General features: G+C 38.2%; 1 long non-coding RNA gene across 2 annotated transcripts; it reads left to right on the top strand.

Annotated features, from left to right (window-relative positions):
• Positions 1–14,009: 14,009 nt before the first annotated feature.
• LOC112789731 (uncharacterized) lies at positions 14,010–15,603 on the top strand. 2 transcript variants are annotated; one of them, XR_011880533.1, is made up of 3 exons: positions 14,010–14,110; positions 14,379–14,554; positions 15,237–15,603. It is a non-coding gene; the product is annotated as an uncharacterized lncRNA (long non-coding RNA). The 2 variants fall into 2 exon arrangements; XR_003196392.3 differs by lacking the exon at positions 14,010–14,110 and having other exon boundaries at positions 14,117–14,554.
• Positions 15,604–21,541: the final 5,938 nt, after the last annotated feature.

Raw genomic sequence — 21,541 nt, 5'->3', positions numbered from 1 at the left:
GAACACCCATACACTAGAAGGGTCAACTTTGATCAAAGGTTGGACCAAGTCCTCACAGTCATTTGTGAAGAGGGCGCCCAATGGAAGAGAGATTCAAGAGGAAAGCCGGTTCAATTGAGAAGGCATGACCTCAAGCCTGTGGCTAGGGGATGGTTGGAGTTTATCCAACGCTCAATCATTCCCACTAGCAACCGGTCCGAAGTTACTATAGACCGGGCTATCATGATTCATAGCATCATGATTGGAGAAGAAATAGAAGTTCATGAGGTTATATCCCAAGAACTTTATAAGGTGGCGGACAAGTCCTCTACCTTGGCAAGGTTAGCCTTTCCTCATCTCATTTGTCACCTCTGTTATTCAGTTGGAGTTGACATAGAGGGAGACATCCCTATTGATGAGGACAAGCCCATTACTAAGAAGAGGATGGAGCAAACAAGAGACCCCTCTCATCATCAAATCCCTGAGATGCCTCAAGGGATGCACTTTCCTCTACAAAACTATTGGGAGCAACTAAACACCTCCCTAGGAGAATTGAGTTCCAACATGGGACAACTAAGGGTGGAGCACCAAGAACACTCCATCCTCCTCCATGAAATTAGAGAAGATCAAAGAATCATGAGAGATGAGCAACAAAGGCAAGGAAGAGACATTGAGGAGCTCAAGCACTCCATAGGATCTTCAAGAGGAAGAACAAGCCGCCATCACTAAGGTGGACCCGTTCTTTAATTTTCTTGTTATTTATTTTCTGTTTTTCGAAAAATCATGCTTATGTTTATCTATGTTTGTGTCTTGTGATCATTAGTGTCTTAGTGTCTATGCCTTAAAGTTATGAATGTCCTATGAATCCATCACCTTTCTTGAATGAAAAATGTTCTTAATTGAAAAAGAAAAGAATTGCATGAATTTTGAATTTCATAACAGATTAATTATTTTGATGTGGTGGCAATACTTTTGTTTTCTGAATGTATGCTTACACAGTGCATATGTCTTTTGAATTTGTGGTTCATGAATGTTGGCTCTTGAAAGAATGATGAAAAAGGAGAAATGTTACTGAGGATCTGAAAAATCATTAAAATGATTCTTGAAGCAAGAAAAAGCAGTGAATACAAAAAAAAGAGAAAAGAGAAAAACGAAAAAAAAAGGGGAGAAAAGAAAACGAAAAAAAAAAGAGAGAAAAAGAAAGAAATAAAGTTGTGATCCAAGGCAAAAAGAGTGTGCTTAAGATCCCTGGACACCTCTAATTGGGGACTCTAGCAAAGCTGAGTCACAATCTGAAAAGGTTCACCCAATTATGGTCTGTGGCATGTATGTATCCGGTGGTAATATTGGAAGACAAAGTGCTTTGGGCCACGGCCAAGACTCATAAAGTAGCTGTGTTCAAGAATCATCATACTTAACTAGGAGAATCAATGACACTATCTGGATTCCGAGTTCCTAAAGAAGCCAATCATTCTGAATTTCAAAGGATAGAGTGAGATGCCAAAACTGTTCAGAGGCAAAAAGCTAAAAGTCCCGCTCATCTAATTAATACTGATCTTCATAGATGTTTTTGGAATTCATTGCATATTCTCTTCTTTTTATCTTATTTGATTTTCAGTTGCTTGAGGACAAGCAACAATTTAAGTTTGGTGTTGTGATGAGCGGATAATTTATACGCTTTTTGGCATTATTTTTAGTATGTTTTTAGTATGTTTTAGTTAGTTTTTAGTATATTTTTATTAGTTTTTAGTTAAAATTTACTTTTCTGGACTTTACTATGAGGTTGTGTGTTTTTCTGTGATTTCAGGTATTTTCTGGCTGAAATTGAGAGACTTGAGCAAAAATCTGATTCAGAGACTAAAAAGGACTGCAGATGCTGTTGGATTCTGACCTCCCTGCACTCGAAGTGGATTTCCTGGAGCTACAGAAGCTCAATTGGCGCGCTCTCAATGGCGTTGGAAAGTAGCATCCTGGGCTTTCCAGCAATATATAATAGTTCATATTTTGCCCAAGATTTGATGGCCCAAACCGGCGTTCCAAAATAATCTCCTACTTATTCCCCTCTTCTCACATCCTTCTATTTATGGACTAACACTATTCCTTAATGCACAATTCGAACTCCATCTTCTTTGATAAGTTCGAATTTTCTACTTCTGCCTTCTATTTTTCTTTTCCTCTGACACCTCAAGCAATCTCTATACTATGACATAGAGGATTCCATATTTCCTTGTTTTCTTCTCTTTCATATGAGCAGGAGCAAGGACAAAAGCATTCTTGTTGAGGCTGACCCTGAACCTGAAAGGACCTTGAAGCGAAAGCTAAGAGAAGCTAAGGCACAACTCTCTGTAGAGGACCTAACAGAAATCTTCAAAGAAGAAGAACCCATGGCAGCCGAAAACAACAACAATGCCAACAATGCAAGGAAGGTGCTGGGTGACTTTACTGCACCTACTCCCGATTTCTATGGGAGAAGCATCTCTATCCCTGCCATTGGAGCAAACAACTTTGAGCTTAAGCCTCAATTAGTTTCTCTAATGCAACAGAATTGCAAGTTCCATGGACTTCCATTAGAAGATCCTCATCAGTTTTTAGCTGAATTCTTGCAAATCTGTGACACTGTCAAGACTAATGGGGTTGACCCTGAGGTCTACAGACTTATGCTATTCCCTTTTGCTGTAAGAGACAGAGCTAGAATATGGTTGGACTCACAACCTAAGGAAAGCCTGAACTCTTGGGAAAAGCTAGTCAATGCCTTCTTGGCAAAGTTCTTTCCACCTCAAAAATTGAGTAAGCTTAGAGTGGAAGTCCAAACCTTCAGACATAAGGAAGGAGAATACCTCTATGAAGCTTGGGAAAGATACAAACAATTAATCAGAAAGTGTCCCTCTGATATGCTTTCTGAATGGAGCATCATACGTGTTTTCTATGATGGTCTCTCTGAACTATCCAAGATGTCTTTGGATAGCTCTGCTGGAGGATCTCTTCATCTGAAGAAGACGCCTACAAAAGCTCAAGAACTAATTGAAATGGTTGCAAACAACCAATTCATGTACACATCTGAAAGAAATGCTGTGAACAATGGGACAAATCAGAAGAAAGGAGTTCTTGAGATTGACACTCTGAATGCCATATTGGCTCAGAACAAAATATTGACTCAGCAAGTCAATATGATTTCTCAAAGTCTGTCTGGAATGCAAAATGCACCAGGCAGTACTAAGGAAGCTTCATCTGAAGAAGAAGCTTATGATCTTGAAAACCCTTCAATGGAAGAGGTGAATTACATGGGAGAACCCTATGGAAACACCTATAATCCTTCATGGAGAAATCATCCAAATCTCTCATGGAAGGATCAACAGAGACCCCAACAAGGTTTCAACAACAATAATGGTGGAAGAAACAGGTTTAGCAATAGCAAGCCTTTTCCATCATCTTCTCAGCAACAGACAAAGAGTTCTAAGCAGAACAACTCTGACTTAGCAACCATGGTCTCTGATCTAATCAAAACCACTCAAAGTTTCATGACTGAAACAAGGTCCTCCATTAGAAACTTGGAGGGACAAGTGGGTCAGCTGAGCAAGAAAATTACTAAACTCCCTCCTAGTACTCTTCCAAGCAATACAGAAGAAAATCCAAAAGGGGAGTGCAAAGCCATCAACATGGCCAAATTTGGAGAGGAGGAAGAGGCAGTGAACGCCACTGAGGAAGACCTCAATGGACATCCACTGGCCTCCAATGAGTTCCCCAATGAGGAACCATGGGAATCTGAGGCTCAAAATGAGACCATAGAGATTCCATTGGACTTACTTCTGCCATTCATGAGCTCTGATGAGTATTCTTCCTCTGAAGAGGATGAGTATGTCACTGAAGAGCAAGTTGCTAAATACCTTGGAGCAATCATGAAGCTAAATGACAAGCTATTTGGAAATGAGACTTGGGAGGATGAACCCCCTTTGCTCACCAAAGAACTAGATGACTTGTCTAGGCAGAAATTACCTCAAAAGAGACAGGATCCTGGGAAGTTTTCAATAACTTGTACCATAGGCACCATGACCTTTAAGAAGGCCTTGTGTGACCTAGGGTCAAGTGTAAACCTCATGCCTCTCTCTGTAATGGAGAAGCTAGGGATCTTTGAGGTGCAAGCTGCAAAAATCTCACTAGAGATGGCAGACAACTCAAGAAAACAAGCTTATGGACTTGTAGAGGATGTTCTGGTAAAAGTTGAAAACTATTACATCCCTGCTGATTTCATAGTCCTAGAGACTGGGAAGTGCATGGATGAATCCATCATCCTTGGTAGAACCTTCCTAGCCACAGCAAAGGCTGTGATTGATGTTGATAGAGGAGAATTGATCATTCAAGTGAATGAAGAATCCTTGGTGTTTAAGGCTCAAGGATATCCCTCTGTCATCATAGAGAGGAAGCATGAAGAGCTTCTCTCAAAACAGAGCCAAACAGAGCCCCCACAGTCAAACTCTAAGTTTGATGTTGAGAGGCCACAACCAACTTCTAAGTTTGGTGTTGAACCCCCACATTCAAACTCTAAGTTTGGTGTTGGGAGGTTCCAACATTGCTCTGAGCATCTGTGAGGCTCCATGAGAGCCCTCTGTCAAGCTACTGACATTAAAGAAGCGCTTGTTGGGAGGCAACCCAATGTTTTATATTTTATCTATTTTCTTTTGTTATTTTATGTTTTCTGTAGGTTGATGATCATGAGAAGTCACAAAATCAATGGAAAAAGCAAAAACAGAATGAAAAATAGAAAGAAAAATAGCACACCCTGGAGGAAGAACCTTCTGGCGTTTAAACGCCAGTAAGGCTAGCAGATGGGCGTTTAACGCCCAGTCTGGCACCATTCTGGGCGTTTAACGCCAGAAAGGGGCACCAGACTGGCGTTAAACGCCAGAAAAGGGCAAGAACATGGCGTTAAACGCCAGAAATGGGCACCAGCCCGGCGTTTAATGCCAGAATTGGCATGAAGAGCAATTTTGCTCGCCACTTGGTGCAGGGATGACTTTTCCTTGACACCTCAGGATCTGTGGACCCCACAGGATCCCCACCTACCCCACCACCCTCTCTCTTCTTCTTCACCCATTCACCAATCACCTCAACACCTCTTCCTCAAAAACCCTTCACCTATCAAATCCCATCTTTCTCTTCACCACTCACATCCATCCTTCATAAAACCCCACCTACCCCACCATTCAAATTCAAAACACTTTCCCTCCCAAACCCACCCTCCCATAACCGAACCATGACCCTCCCCCACTCCTATATAAACCCTTCTTCACTCTTTCATTTTCACACAACCTAAACACTACTTCTCCCCCCTTTTTGGCCGAACCACAAAGCCTCTTCCATATCCTTCATTTCTTCTTCTTCTACTCTCTTCTTTCTTCTTTTGCTTGAGGACGAGCAAACCTTTTAAGTTTGGTGTGGTAAAAGCATTGCTTTTTGTTTTTCCATAACCATTTATAGCATCCAAGGCCGGAGAAACCTCTAGAAAGAGGAAAGGGAAGGCAAAAGCTTCCACCTCCGAGTCATGGGAGATGGAGAGATTCATCTCAAGGGTGCATCAAGACCACTTCTATGAAGTTGTGGCCTTGAAGAAGGTGATCCCCGAGGTACCTTTCAAACTCAAAAAGAGTGAATATCCGGAGATCCGACATGAGATCCGAAGAAGAGGTTGGGAAGTTCTTACCAACCCCATTCAACAAGTCGGAATCTTAATGGTTCAAGAGTTCTATGCCAATGCATGGATCACCAAGAACCATGATCAAAGTGTGAACCCGGACCCAAAGAATTGGCTTACTATGGTTCGGGGGAAATACTTGGATTTTAGTCCGAAAAATGTAAGGTTGGCATTCAACTTGCCCATGATGCAAGGAGATGAACATCCTTACACTAGAAGGTTCAACTTTGATCAAAGGTTGGACCAAGTCCTCACAGTCATTTGTGAAGAGGGCGCCCAATGGAAGAGAGATTCAAGAGGAAAGCCGGTTCAATTGAGAAGGCATGACCTTAAGCCCGTGGCTAGAGGATGGTTGGAGTTTATCCAACGCTCAATCATTCCCACTAGCAATCAGTCCGAAGTTACTATAGACCGAGCTATCATGATTCATAGCATCATGATTGGAGAAGAAATAAAAGTTCATGAGGTTATATCCCAAGAACTTTATATGGTGGCGGACAAGTCCTCTACCTTGGCAAGGTTAGCCTTTCCTCATCTCATTTGTCACCTCCGTTATTCAGTTGGAGTTGACATAGAGGGAGACATTACCATTGATGAGGACAAGCCCATCACTAAGAAGAGGATGGAGCAAACGAGAGACCCCTCTCATCATCAAATCCCTGAGATGCCTCAAGGGATGCACTTTCCTCCACAAAACTATTGGGAGCAACTAAACACCTCCCTAGGAGAATTGAGTTCCAACATGGGACAACTAAGGGTGGAGCACCAAGAACATTCCATCCTCCTCCATGAAATTAGAGAAGATCAAAGAAACATGAGAGAGGAGCAACAAAGACAAGGAAGAGACATTGAGGAGCTCAAGCACTCCATAGGATCTTCAAGAGGAAGAACAAGCCGCCATCACTAAGGTGGACCCGTTCTTTAATTTCCTTGTTCTTTATTTTTCTGTTTTTCGAATTTTATGCTTATGTTTATCTATGTTTGTGTCTTGTGATCATTAGTATCTTAGTGTCTATGCCTTAAAGTTATGAATGTCCTATGAATCCATCACCTTTCTTGAATGAAAAATGTTCTTAATTGAAAAAGAAAAGAATTGCATGAATTTTGAATTTTATAACAGTTTAATTATTTTGATGTGGTGGCAATACTTTTGTTTTCTGAATGTATGCTTAAACAGTGCATATGTATCTTGAATTTGTGGTTCATGAACATTGGCTCTTGAAAGAATGATGAAAAAGGAGACATGTTACTGAGGATCTGAAAAATCATAAAAATGATTCTTGAAGCAAGAAAAAGCAGTGAATACAAAAAAAATTCGAAAAAAAAAGAAAAAGAAAGAGAAAAAGAAAGAAAAAGAAAGAAAAAGAAAGAAATAAAGTTGTGATCCAAGGCAAAAAGAGTGTGCTTAAGAACCCTGGACACCTCTAATTGGGGATTCATGTGTCTGTGGCATGTATGTATCCGGTGGTAATACTGGAAGACAGAGTGCTTTGGGCCACGGCCAAGACTCAATAAGTAGCTGTGTTCAAGAATCATCATACTTAACTAGGAGAATCAATGACACTATCTGGATTCTGAGTTCCTAAAGAAGCCAATCATTCTGAATTTCAAAGGATAGAGTGAGATGCCAAAACTGTTCAGAGGCAAAAAGCTAAAAGCCCCGCTCATCTAATTAATACTGATCTTCATAGATTTTTTTGGAATTCAATGTATATTCTCTTCTTTTTATCTTATTTGATTTTTGGTTGCTTGAGGACAAGCAACAATTTAAGTTTGGTTTGTGATGAGCGGATAATTTGTACGCTTTTTGGCATTGTTTTTAGTATGTTTTTAGTATGTTTGAGTTAGTTTTTAGTATGTTTTTATTAGTTTTTAGTTAAAATTCACTTTTCTGGACTTTACTATGAGTTTGTGTGTTTTTCTGTGATTTCAGGTATTTTCTGGCTGAAATTGAGGGACCTGAGCAAAAATCTGATTCAGAGACTGAAAAGGACTGCAGATGCTGTTGGATTCTGACCTCCCTGCACTCGAAGTGGATTTTCTGGAGCTACAGAAGCCCAATTGGCGCGCTCTCAACCGCGTTGGAAAGTAGACATCCTGGGCTTTCCAGCAATATATGATAGTCCATACTTTGCCCAAGATTTGATGGCCCAAACCGGCGTTCAAAGTCACCCTCAGAATTCCCAGCGTTAAACGCCGGAACTGGCACAAGGATGGGAGTTAAACGCCCAAACTGGCACCAAAGCTGGCGTTTAACTCCAAGAGAAGTCTCTACACGAAAATGCTTCAATGCTCAGCCCAAGCACACACCAAGTGGGCCCGGAAGTGGATTTTTATGTCATTTACTCATCTCTGTACACCCTAGGCTACTAGTTCTCTATATATAGGACCTTTTACTATTGTATTTTCATCTTTTGATCTTTGAAATCTTTTGATCACTCTAGATCTCTAGATCATCTTTGGACGTCTAGTTCTTAGATCATTGGGAGGCTGGCCTCATGGCCATGCCTAGACCTTGTTCTTATGTATTTTCAACGGTGGAGTTTCTACACACCATAGATTAAGGTGTGGAGCTCTGCTGTACCTCGAGTATTAATGCAATTGCTATTGTTCTTCTATTCAATTCCGCTTGTTCTTGTTCTAAGATATCACTTGTTTTTCAACTTGATGAATGTGATGATCCGTGACACTCATCATCATTCTCACCTATGAACGTGTGCCTGACAACCACCTCCGTTCTATCTTAGATTGGGTGGATATCTCTTGGATTCTTTAACCGGAATCTTCGTGGTATAAGCTAGAACTGATGGCGGCATTCAAGAGAATCTGGAAGGTCTAAACCTTGTCTGTGGTATTCTGAGTAGGATTCAATGATTGAATGACTGTGACGAGCTTCAAACTCCTGAGGGCTGGGCGTTAGTGACAGACGCAATAGAATCACTGGATTCTATTCCGACCTGATTGAGAACCGACAGATGGATAGCCATGCCGTGACAGGGTGTGTTGAACATTTCCACTGAGAGGATGGGAGGTAGCCACTGACAACGGTGAAACCCTTGCATACAGCTTGCTATGGAAAGGAGTAAGAAGGACTGGATGAAGACAGTAGGAAAGCAGAGAGACGGAAGGGACCAAGCATCTTCATACGCTTATCTGAAATTCCCACCAATGAATTACATAAGTATCTCTATCTTTATCTTTATGTTTTATTCATCATTCATATCCATTTGAGTTTGCCTGACTAAGATTTACAAGGTGACCATAGCTTGCTTCATACCAACAATCTCTGTGGGATCGACCCTTACTCGCGTAAGGTTTATTACTTGGACGACCCAGTACACTTGCTGGTTAGTTGTGCGAAGTTGTGTTTATGCCATGGTATTGAACACCAAGTTCTTGGGTTCATCACCGGGGATTAATTGAGTTGTGAAAAGTATTGATCACAATTTCGTCCACCAAAAGCACTCCTCCTAAATTTCTAATTACATGAACTAATTAGGATATGTGACGTATAATCCTATTAGCTTTGGGTAATTAGGATTTTTGTGGCCATAAACTAGTTTTCTGAACTTCACCCTCTGATCTGAATTGAGTGACCACGAGAGTGGCGTTTGATGAGGATTAGAGGAGATTAAATCACTAAGAGATTAGCGTTTAATTACTTATGGTTTGCCATAAAATGAATCATTCATTGTTAAAATAGTTGGTAGACATTTTAATCCGGAAAAAGTAAACATCTCCGAAACCTTAACTGATTTCTTATCATTGTTTTACACCAAACCTTTACTTGCTCTTCTTTACTTGCTTGTTTATCATCTTATGCGTTTACAACCACACCAACTCTTTTTACTATTTTCCTGACTAAGTCCAACGGGACAACCTTTGCTTGCTCAGTTCAGCAATCTTCATAGGATCAACCCTCACTCACCAGAGGTATTACTTAGATGACCCGGTGTGCTTGCCGGTTAAGTTGTGCGAGTTATAATTTTGCGCACCACTTCTTCCGAAGGGGATCTTCTCTCTTCCACACTTTCCAGAACCCTTGTTTTCTTTGTAAGTCATAAGCAACTAAATCTTTTTAGTTAAGGTTAGGAGCTCTGTTTATTTCTATGGATTAAGTCTATTATTCTTCTATTTTAATTAATGTATTGATTCAGTTTCAAGGATTACTTTCGTTCTTAATTTCATGAATCTGGGTGGAACTAGAGTATGACTCTTATTCTAGATGCGTTCTTGTGACCCTTGGGAAAGGCCTCTCACATGAACACATCTTGAAAGTAAATTCCTCCTTAATTGCTAATTACTCTAACTAATCTAGATATGTGACATATAATCCGTTTAGCTTTGGATAATTAGGGTTTTTGTGGCCATAAACTAAATTTGAACTTAACCCTCTAATTGGAATCAAGTGACCAAGAGATTGGCAGTTCATGAAGATTAGAGGAGACTAAATCACTAAGAGATTAGGTTTAGCCAATTACAGGTTTCCATGAAATGAATCTTGCATGATTAAAATAGTTGGTAAGAAAACTTAATCCAGAAAAGCAAACATCTCTAATACCTTGACTGTTTTTCTCATTGATTTTTACATCAAACTCATTATTTGCCTTCTTTACTCTTTCTTTATTATTTAATGCTTTTGAAAACTACCAAACCAACTTTTCTATCTACCTAACTAAACCAATCAGTCGACCATTGTTGCTCGTTCCATCAGTTCTCGTGGGATTGACCCTCACTTACTTGGACGACTTGATGCACTTGCCAGTTCAGTTGTGAATATTCTCAAAATTCGTCAGCAAGTTGGTTGGTCAAGCTATCTCAATACGAGATCAGTTTCAAACCCAGGAACGCAATCAAGGCTCAGATCATGGCGGACTTCATTGCCAAATGACCCCAGGAAGCAAATCCCAAGAGCTATGGAAGCCTCATGTTGACAAATCATCAAACATCAGCTCAGGAGGAGTGGTAATAATACTGGAAAACAAGAGCAGGATCACTATCGAACATATTATTTGGTACGAGTTTCCGATCTCTAACAACCAAGACGAATACGAAGCCCTCTTGGCCGGATTGACCCTAACCAAAGAAGTCGGGGTAAAAACAATAGAAGTCTGTAGTGACTCTCAAGTAGTTAGTTCCCAAATAAATAGGGACTGCCAAACACAGGACCCCCTACTACAGTAGTACCTATTCAAACTCAAGGAACTAACCACTCAGTTCAACAAGGTGACCATTCGAAACATTCTGAATGAAAGAAATCCGAGGGTGGCCTACTTTCTTTGCTGGAAAGTACCAAGACGATCCCAGCGAACCGATCACTAATCCAGAAGGTCATTAAGATCCTATCTGTTGCAGCCACAACCACAACAAATCTTACCATATCAAATCAGCACTCTTGGACATTTCCAATCCTGTGATACCTCACCGACAGCAAGGAAGCTGGAAAGTATACCACAATTGCAAGGCAACTGTACAAATGGGGATTGTCCTAAACCATCTTCAAGTGTATAGAACCCGGCGACAGAGATTACAAAATTCATGAGATTCACCAAGGATGCTGCGACCACCATGCCGAACCTTAGCCAAACGATCATCCGCGTTGGGTACTTCTGGCCCACCATCATCAAAGACTCTCTCCAATTGGTCAAAAGTTGCCAGAAATGTCAAGGCCATGCCGACTTTCACCAAGCCTCCCCTCACCAACTTAGCACAATAACGACAGACCGGCCTTCGAAACCTGGGAAATCGACCTAGTAGGACGCTTCCTCATGGCTCCCGGGCAACTCAGGTACCTCGTAGCCACTATCGATTATTTCACAAAATGGATCCAAGCTGAGGTACTAGCCACCATCCCGACCACTCAATGTAGAAAGTTGTTCTGGTGACAAGTCATAACTCGTTTTGGAATCCTTGAGATAGTAATCTCAAAAATGGAACCCAGTTTGTGGATAATCGGTTTAAGGAGTCCCTAGAAGGACTCAGCATCTGACAACGGTTCAGCTCACTGGAACATCCCCAAACCAACGACCAAGTAGAAGCGGCCAACAAAATCATCGTGAAAAGCCTCAAGAAATGACTAGACAAATCCAAAGGTCTCTGAGCCGATGAGCTCGGATCCTTCCTCTGGTCATACCGAACATGCCTCCAAACTTCAACCGGGGAGAGACCTCCTTTCGGCTAACATACGGCATAGAGGCCATTATTTTGGTGAAGGTCGGGGACCCCATCCCACAGAGAACCGTGGGAGGACACGATGAGGACGCAGAGTGGGACCTTGCAGACAAAGTCAGAAGCATAACACACCTACAAAAGCTATTCCTAAGAAAAAAGATAAGCCTAAGGTACAACCACAGCGTGGTAAAATAGGACTTCAAACTGGGAGACCTCGTCTTCCAATGCAATGATATCAGTCCTCCCACCTCAGGCTTAATGGGACTCAACGGAAAAGGAAAAAGAGCCTACAAGCTTGAACGATTCAACGAGACCGGATTACCGAGGTCATGAAACTCAGCGAACATACGAAGCTACTACACATAAGAATGCACCACCGAGATGATACCTTTTGCAAGATTAAGGTTATTCTACAATTTTGTGATCTTCTTTTATTTTTTATTTTTTATTTATCATTATTTTTGTTTTCCTTGTTGGGCGCTCTTTCCTACCCACAACGGGAGGTTTTAATGAGGCCCAACCCATAATAAAAACCATTCTTATATTTTCTTTTCAAAAAACATATCTCCTTCATTCTCACCAAATCAACGACACAAACAGAATAAATAAATGGCTACCCCAAGGCCCAAACACCCCTGAGGCCAATACAAATGGATATCCCAAAATAAACACAAGTATGAAAAATAGCCCACCAAGAGGCACACTATTCGTAACTACGCAAAACAGGCCACCAAGAGGTCATCTAAGAACAGTACAAAATCCTCCAAGAAAATAGCACCAAAACTTAAGGAAATTGTTCACAAAAGTAAAAACATGCACGCCAATCAAACGGCATACAAAAGAAATTGTTATGCCAAAACGAATTACAAACTTAGAAAATTTTTTCATAAAAACATAAAAGGTCATTCCATGTCCATGATCTCCCCATGATGGAATGCCCCCATGACGGACACATCGACATCAGAGGCTAGCAACCGAACCTGAGCGTTCAATGTCTCCTCTGTCACCAAGATCGCATCCTTGGAATCCGTAACCAGTCCCTCGTTCTCCTTCTTCAGCTTGACCATCTCAGCCTTCAACAACTCTGCCTCGGTGACAATGATAGCAACCCTCGACTCAGCATCGGCTACCCACTTTTGCTCTCGAGCCAGCTAAGAACGAAGTGAGGTCTCCAACTCAGAAAGACGAAGACTTCTGAGCCAACATCCTCTGAATCCTTCACAGTATTCGGACAAGCAATCTTAGCCGCCTCCAGCTGCCCCTTCATCTTTCCAGTCTTTACCTGGGACTGGCGGAGCTTGCCATCCAAGAGGGCCACCTGAGTCAACATCGGCTCTACCTTCCGGAAAATGGCAGCTGAACGGAGGAAGGCACGATATGTGGACTTTTGCCTGTCCCGCGACATCACCTGAGCCAAGGGATCCCTCAGGTACACACATTTCTAACCCTCACCTATACCTCTCAGATCCATTCTGATTTGAGCGTCGGAGTGTCTTTACAAGTACCACCGCCCGTCGTTCCAACAAGATCTGATCTTATCACCACCCAAGGCTGGCGAGTCCTTGATCCATCTCACAATCCGTACCGACAACTCTCAGTATATATAAAATTTGCTAAATTTAATTTTTAAAAGTAAAATTTATTAATTTATTATATAAAATTTACAAATTTTATATACATATTTTATATCGGGTCGACCTATTTCAATTCAATTTATTTAAAGTCAATTTATGATTGAGTCAAAATAGATCCGATAAAATATTAGAATCAGTCTAGATCTAATTAAACTCAATCTAACCCATATACATCTTTACTATTTATATCATGTCTATATTAATTTATACAAACATGAAGTTGAAAAGTTTTTTTTATTTAATTCAAAAAATTATATTAGAGTAACGGATAAATAGGTCCCTAACCTTTTTTTTCACAGACATTTTCGTCCTCAAATAACGAAAATTACATTCATGTCCCTGACCCCTGTAAAACGTGGACATATTAACCCTTCTGTTGAATTCAGTCTATTGGATCCGTCGAAAAATTCTGATGTGGCAAACGTGGATCTGACGTGTTCGTTACAGGAGTCTACATGGCTGTGAGTTTTTGGAAATTGGACATATAAGTTCCCATACACAAAAACGATGCCGTTTCACTCCCTTCTCCAATCTATCAAAATTTTCCATACCTTGTAGATCTACTAACTCTTCGGTTTCTCTCAATTGAAATCATCTTCGTTCCCATCGAAGCCTCCCAAAACCCTCATCCTCTAAGGTCAGCTCCTATTCTTCTCTTCAATTCATTTCTTGTTTTCCACAGTAATATCTCTCTTCAATCCCATTTTTTCAACAATCTTAGGGTTTCCCGTTCTCTCGCCATAACCCTAATCTCTGCTGCAGCTGCACCCATAAACCAATGGTGGCAGGAATTCTCAAATATGTTCTAGTATTACCTAGATAAATCTACACCTCACACCACTTATAGGTGGATTGTGACTTTGGCAATTATGTCGATTTATGTCTTCAGGGTTTTTTATGTCCAGGGATTTTACTTTGTGTGTTATGGGCTTGGAATTTACTTGCTGAACCTCTTGATTAGGTTCTTGTCCCCTTTGGTTGATCATGAGCTGGAGCCTAATGCTGATGGACCTTTGCTTCCCACTAAGGGTTCCGACGAGTTCAAACCATTCATTCGACGGCTTTCTAAGTTTAAGTTTTGGTAAACTTTAGGGGTTTTGCTATTGTTTCATTGATAGTATGTTAATTTGCATATAACTTTGTTGTCATCATTGCTAAACCTTAATTGAATTTGGGAGTACATTTTTTTTGCCGATTCTATATCTCTTATTGGGCACTTGTCTTATTGTGAGCTGCACCTTGTTTTTGTAACATTTTGCTATTCTTGTATATTTGCATTTCCATATGATCATCTCGCACGTGCGTGTAGATGCAATTGCCTGCTAACCATTCAATAATTAAGTTGAGTTATGACCAGTGGCATTTATTCGTAGCCTATTTTAATTATCCATGTATATCAAAAAGGAGAAAAGAAATGTTTATTCATGTAAACAAACTATTTGTGTTGATTTTTTGTGTTAATTTTTTTGTTATTTTCATGTTAAATTCGATGCAATACACAAATTTTTAGTTTTTAAGAATCCAACCCATTGAAGTTTATAGTGGGCTGTTCTTATTAATGTACTATGGATATCTGGTCTCAAAACCACTATGAAAACTATTTTTATGGAAACCTGTTTTTAAACGGAAAATAAGAGGCATCACTGGAATGGCATCATATTTGATAATCACTATATTGACTTTGGTAGAATGAGTTGATCTATTTAGCTTAGTTTTCCTGAAAGATCCTGGTTTCATTAAAGTGTTGTGCTACAATTCTTCAGGGATCAATCTTGGTCAGGACAAAAAAATTTGAAAGATTGGGAGAGGTAGTGAAACGGCATCGTTTTCGTGTCTGGAGATTTATATGTCCAGTTTTCAAAAGTTCACAGCCATGTGAACTCCCGTAACGAACACGTCAGCTCTACGTTTGCCACGTCAGAGTTTTTCGACGGTCCAATGGACTGAATTTAACGGAAGAGTTAATATGTCCACGTTTTACAGAGGTCAGGAACATAAATGTATTTTCCTTTTCTTGAGGACAAAAATATCTGCGAAAAAAATTAAGAACTTATTTATCTTTTACTCTTATATTTATTAATTGTATAAATAAATACACTATTTATTTTTATTCAAAATTCACATTTTCTTTGTCTTTGCATATCATATCAACTAAATTCTATAGACACCGAGAAAAAATATGTTTATTCTTCTCAAAATTTTATGTTATTTGTTTGTATATCATGTTTAGGGATAAAACAAATTCCAACATGAGAAAAACTAAGAAAATATAAAAGAGGGAATAAGAAAAAAAAAAACAAAGAATAGAAGAAAAATATTAAACTTACACTTCTTTCATTGGGTAGTTGGATTTGACTCTTTTAACATTTTTTTATATTAGTTGGAATTGATTCTTTGCTCTACGCCAAATAATAAAATTCGTAATTTTTCTTTTAGAAAAAAAATTCGTGTTTGATCAACATCCACATAATCCACATAAAATGTAGATTATATACTTGGCCTGTAGGTGACTATTGGCCAAAAGAATGAGTAGAACTGGAGCTCCTCTCACTTTGGACCCTATTATTTCCGGACCATGAAATAGGAACATTTGGGTATTTGTGTGTTAGACATATATTTCAGATACAATATTTATTAATATTTTTTTTTATACACATATTTATTGTATTTAATTATATCTTAATAAAAAATAAAAAATATTTTTTGAATATATTTAAATATATTTAAATACTAAAATATTTAATTTTATTCTTAACATGTATTATTGAAATAAATTTAAAAATAGTATATATTATTATTTATTAAAATAAAAAATATTCTAAATATTTTATATAATTGAAATAAGACATTAAAAATAACTAAAAAATTAATTTATATTTTAATATCAATAAAATATCAAAATATCATTACGAATTATTTAAAAATATTTTATATTTTATATATATGCATATTCTTGTAAAACAACAACAACAAAGCCTTGTCCCACTAAGTGGGGTTGGCTACATGAATCAAACAACGCTATTGTGCTCTGTCATGTATCATGTCTACAGAAAGACCGTTTACATGTAGATCTCGTTTGACCACCTCATGGATGGTCTTCTTAGGTCTTCTCCGCCTTTCGCCCTTTGTCCATCTTCCATCTCATCCACCCTCCTGACTGGATGTTCTATCGGTCTTCTTCTCACATGTCCAAACTACCTGAGATGCGATTCAACCATCTTTTCCACAATGGGTGCTACTCCAACACTCTCCCTTATATTTTCATTCCTTATTTTATCCAATCGCGTATGACCACTCATCCATCTCAACATCTTCATCTCTGCCACACTCAGCTTATGTTCGTGCTCCCCTTTAGCCACCTAACACTCCGTACCATACAGCATAGCCGATCTTATAGCGGTGCGATAGAATTTACTTTTAAGTTTTAGAGGCACTTTTTTGTCGCATATAAACCCAGATGCACTCTGCCATTTTGACCAACCTGCTTGGATCCTATGATTTACATCCTGTTTAATCTCTCCATTATCCTGTATGATGCACCTAAGATACTTAAAACTTTTAACTTTTCGTAGGATGCTTTCTCCAATTTTTACCTCTATATTGGGGTTTTCCCTTCTCAGACTGAACTTACATTCCATATATTCCGTCTTGCTACGGCTTATGCGCAGACCATACACTTCTAAAGCTTCTCTCCATAACTCCAATTTCTTATTTAGGTCTTCCCTTGACTCTCCCATAAGGACGATATCATCGGCAAAAAGCATACACCATGGAATAGGCTCTTGGATGTGCTCTGTGAGTACTTCCAAGACTAATGTGAAAAGGTATGGACTTAAGGATGATCCCTGGTGCAATCCTATACCAATAGGAAATTCCTCTGTCACACCACCTTGAGTCTTCACACTAGTTGTGGCCCCATCATACATGTCTTTAATTGCCCGAATATATGTGATCCTTACTCTTATCTTTTCTAAAACCTTCCATAAGACCTCCCTTGGTACCCTATCATACGCTTTTTCCAAATCAATAAACACCATATGTAGATCCCTTTTATTACTACGATACCTCTCCATCATCCTTCTTAATAGGTATATCGCTTCAGTAGTAGATCTGCCTGGCATAAATCCAAATTGGTTCTCTGTTACTTGTGTCTCTTTTCTCAACCTCCGTTTTATCACCCTTTTCCATAACTTCATAGTATGACTCATAAGCTTAATCCCTCTATAATTTTCGCAACTTTGTATATCCCCCTTATTCTTGTAGATAGGTACCAAGGTGATCTTTCTCCACTCATCAGGCATCTTCTTTGACCTTAAAATCTCATTAAAAAGCTTGGTTAACTAGTTGATGCCTTTTTCTCCAAGACCCTTCCAAACTTCAATCGGGATATTATCAGGTCCTACTGCCCTGCCATTTTTCATCTGCTTTAGAGCCTCTTTTACCTCGAAGTCTCGAATCCTTCGATAGTAGTCAAAGTTTTGATCTTCTTCCCTTGTGCATAATCGATCAAGGCTCGGAAGAGTCTTCTGTCCCTCATTAAATAACTCGTAGAAGTAGCTCTTCCACCTTTCATTAATCTTCTCCTCTTGAGCCAATACCTCTCCATCCTTATCCTTTATGCACTTAACCTTATCCAAATCTCTCGTTCTTCTTTCCCGGCTCTTTGCGATTCTATATATACTTTTTTCTCCTTCTTTCGTGCCCAAAGACTGGTAGAGACCCTCATATGCTCTTGTTCTTGCTTCACTTACAGCCACTTTTGTCTCTTTCTTAGCCGCCTTATATTTTTTCCAGTTATCTACATTGCGGCATAAAGACCACTCTTTAAAGCATTCCCTTTTTATCTTTATCTTTTCTTGTATACTCGCATTCCACCACCAGGACTCCTTGTCTCTTGGTCCTATTCCTTTAGATTCACCAAAACTTTTTTTTGCTGTTCTTCTAATAACTTCTGCCATCTCCCTCCACATATCTTCTACGCTTCCATTCCCATCCCACTTTGTCTCTTCTCCTACCCGTCTTAGGAAGCTTCTTTGTTCCTCACCTTTCATCCGCCACCACCTCGTCCTTGGGTTCTTCGTATGATTTCTTTTCCTTAACTTTTGCTCAACGCGAAAATCCATGACGAGCACCCTATGTTGTGTTGTCAAACTCTCTCCCAGGATAATTTTACAGTTAATGCAAAATTTCCGGTTGACTCTCCTCAACAAGAAGAAGTCGATTTGAGAGCTTGTCATGCCACTCTTATAGGTTATAAGATGTTCGTCTCTCTTTTTAAAACATGTATTTGCAATGAGAAGATCAAAGGTTGAGAAAAAGTCCAAAATAGTTTTACCCTCGGCATTGATCACCCCGAAACCATGGCCTCCGTGAATACTCCCATATCCAGTCACTTCTCTCCCAACATGGCCATTTAAATCTCCTCCTAAGAAAATCTTATCTCCCAAAGGTATGTCTTGAACCAAACTCTCTAGATCCTCCCAAAACCTTATCTTGTGTTGTTCGTTCGAACCCACTTGCGGTGCATAGGCACTAATCACATGGAAAGCACCTCCCTCCACTACAAGTTTGATAGAGATGCTCCGATCTCCCACCCTCTTGACATCCACTACGTCCTTCTTCCACTACTTATCCACAATTATTCCAACCTCATTCCTATTCTTCACCTTTCCTGTATACCAAAGTTTGAAACCAGAAGTATCTAACTCCCTAGCCTTTGCACCAACCCATTTCGTTTCTTGTAGGCACATAATGTTAATCTTCCTCCTTGTCATGGTGTCCACCACCTCCATTTTTTGTTAGAGTGCCTATGTTCCATGTCCCAAATCTCAACCTTCTGTCGCTTCGACCTTTACCTTTTACTTTGTGAACTAGCTTATTTACCCTCGTCCGTTTACGAAAACGCAAGAACCCTTGCTCATTTAACACTACATCCGGGCACCGATGCAGTGGCTCTTGCTTTGACACCGTACTCGAGCCATACGGCGCGTTGCTTCCGGGCAACGACCTAACTTTAGCGCAATAATGTCTTTGATTCATGTCATGGGGTTCGGCTATATTTTTATGTTGATTGCCAAAGACGTAACACAATCCTCCTTCTTTATCCGGGCTTGGGACCGGCTATGTACCGTAAGTGTAACATAGAGGGAGTTATATATGCATATTTTTGTGCCTTATAAAATTTTAAAATTTATCTGTTAACATATTTTGTATCGTATTATATCCCGTATTTGTGCATCATAATTTTTCAAGCTATGTTCTCTTCCTGTTTACTAAGCATACACCTTAAGTCTGTACTTGATACACCTTAAGTTCAAACAAAAAAAAAAGCATACACTTTAGACTCAAACATTTGACAAACTAGTTTTTTTTTTATATTAAGTGTGTGTTTGGATTAAAATTTATAAATGAAAATTTGTATAAGATTAATTTTACAAACTTAATTTTAATAAAAAGTAAGTTTGTATTAAGGTGATTTATATTTGGTCATCTTTATATTAAAATAGATTGTAATAAAATAATTATTATTTAGATTACACTATTCAAAATTATTTTTAGATAAAAATTATTAAAAGAGATATCAATTTAAATAATTTTTTTATATCATCTTATCATTTTAATTTAGATATTTAAATAGATCTTATTAATTAAAGAATAAAGTTAGTAGAAAAGAAATAAAATTTCTCACTTGATTTTTCGACAATAACAAGCTAATGTGAACGTAAATGCAAAAGTTACAACAAATTTTTAACTTCACATAAAAATACATTTAGAGATAAAAATTAAACGTTCAAGAGACTTAAATACACTTCTTTTTTTTCCAACACAAATAAACACACCCTAATATGAGTATCATTGGCATGTAATTCTTAGATTGCGTGTTGATTGTGATTTTTCCAAATACAAGAGGTTGAAATTGGAAAAACGAAAAATTGGAGCGGCGAATTGTAAAAGAATAAAACGGGCCGGCTGAATTGTAAATTTCATTTTGGTTAAAAATTTCCAAGAAATCAATTCGGTTAATCTTATGATTTTTTTTTAATTTCAATGAACAATAAGCCTAGGGCGTTTTGGTTTGGATTAATGTTAAAAATTAAAAAAAAAGGTAAAAGACAATTGGGCTAATGCCATTAGAGATTTTTTTTAATAAAATAATAAAATATTAAATATATATTTAAAAAAATTAAATATCATATTATGATAACTTTTTTATAAATATTATTTTATTTTTTATTTTTAAAATTTGATAATTTTATATCAAATAAAATTTCTTTCGGTTTAAAAAAAAATCAAAACTTTAAAATTAGGTAAAAGCACAACAAAATCCAATTACAAAAATAAATAAATAAAAATACCCAATTACACAATAAAAACGTGGGATACACCGAAACTATGTTGTGAGGGGGCAACAATGATTTTTCACCACCGAGGTCTTGTTGGGCTTCCCATATGGGTGAAATTTACTAGCTTGTCCTATTTTTTTTCTCTTTTGGTTAATACCACTCTTATAATCATATCTAAATTAAAAACCGACATTATATCATCAATCAACAACAAAAAATTCGTAAGGCATATACAAAGTTTGAGCCATATCAATTTATTATAGATGAGCTCTTTTTTTGGTCTTTAAAATCATTCTTGTCGTTTTAACGCTCATTTGTTAAAATATTTTTTTTGGTTAAAATATTCACCGAAAGTTGATATTATATTTTGTCTTCTATATTATTTATTTTTTAAAAAATCAAGTCTATTTACAATAAGATAATTTTGAGGTTAAAAAAAATGAATAATAAAAAGAATTGTAGATTTTTGTCTCATGTGAGTAAATCTCTTAATTTTTCTTGTAATATTATTATTCACTTTTGTAAAGATTTACTTAGCCAATTAGATCATATTGACAACTGATAAACTACTATTTTATAATATATTTTAGATTGAATTCAATGAATTTTGTCAATTATTCTCATACTTATCCATATAAATTGCATGTTTTTAAGTTTTTTTCTTAATTTTATGATTGAAAACATGCTTTTTTGGCCTTAAAATTGTTAATTTGTAATCTTCTCTT

The sequence above is a fragment of the Arachis hypogaea genome, chromosome 1 (genome assembly GCF_003086295.3).
Source record: "Arachis hypogaea cultivar Tifrunner chromosome 1, arahy.Tifrunner.gnm2.J5K5, whole genome shotgun sequence".
In the NCBI taxonomy this organism is placed as follows: domain Eukaryota; kingdom Viridiplantae; phylum Streptophyta; class Magnoliopsida; order Fabales; family Fabaceae; genus Arachis; species Arachis hypogaea.
This window is presented reverse-complemented; position numbering and strand designations above follow the sequence as displayed.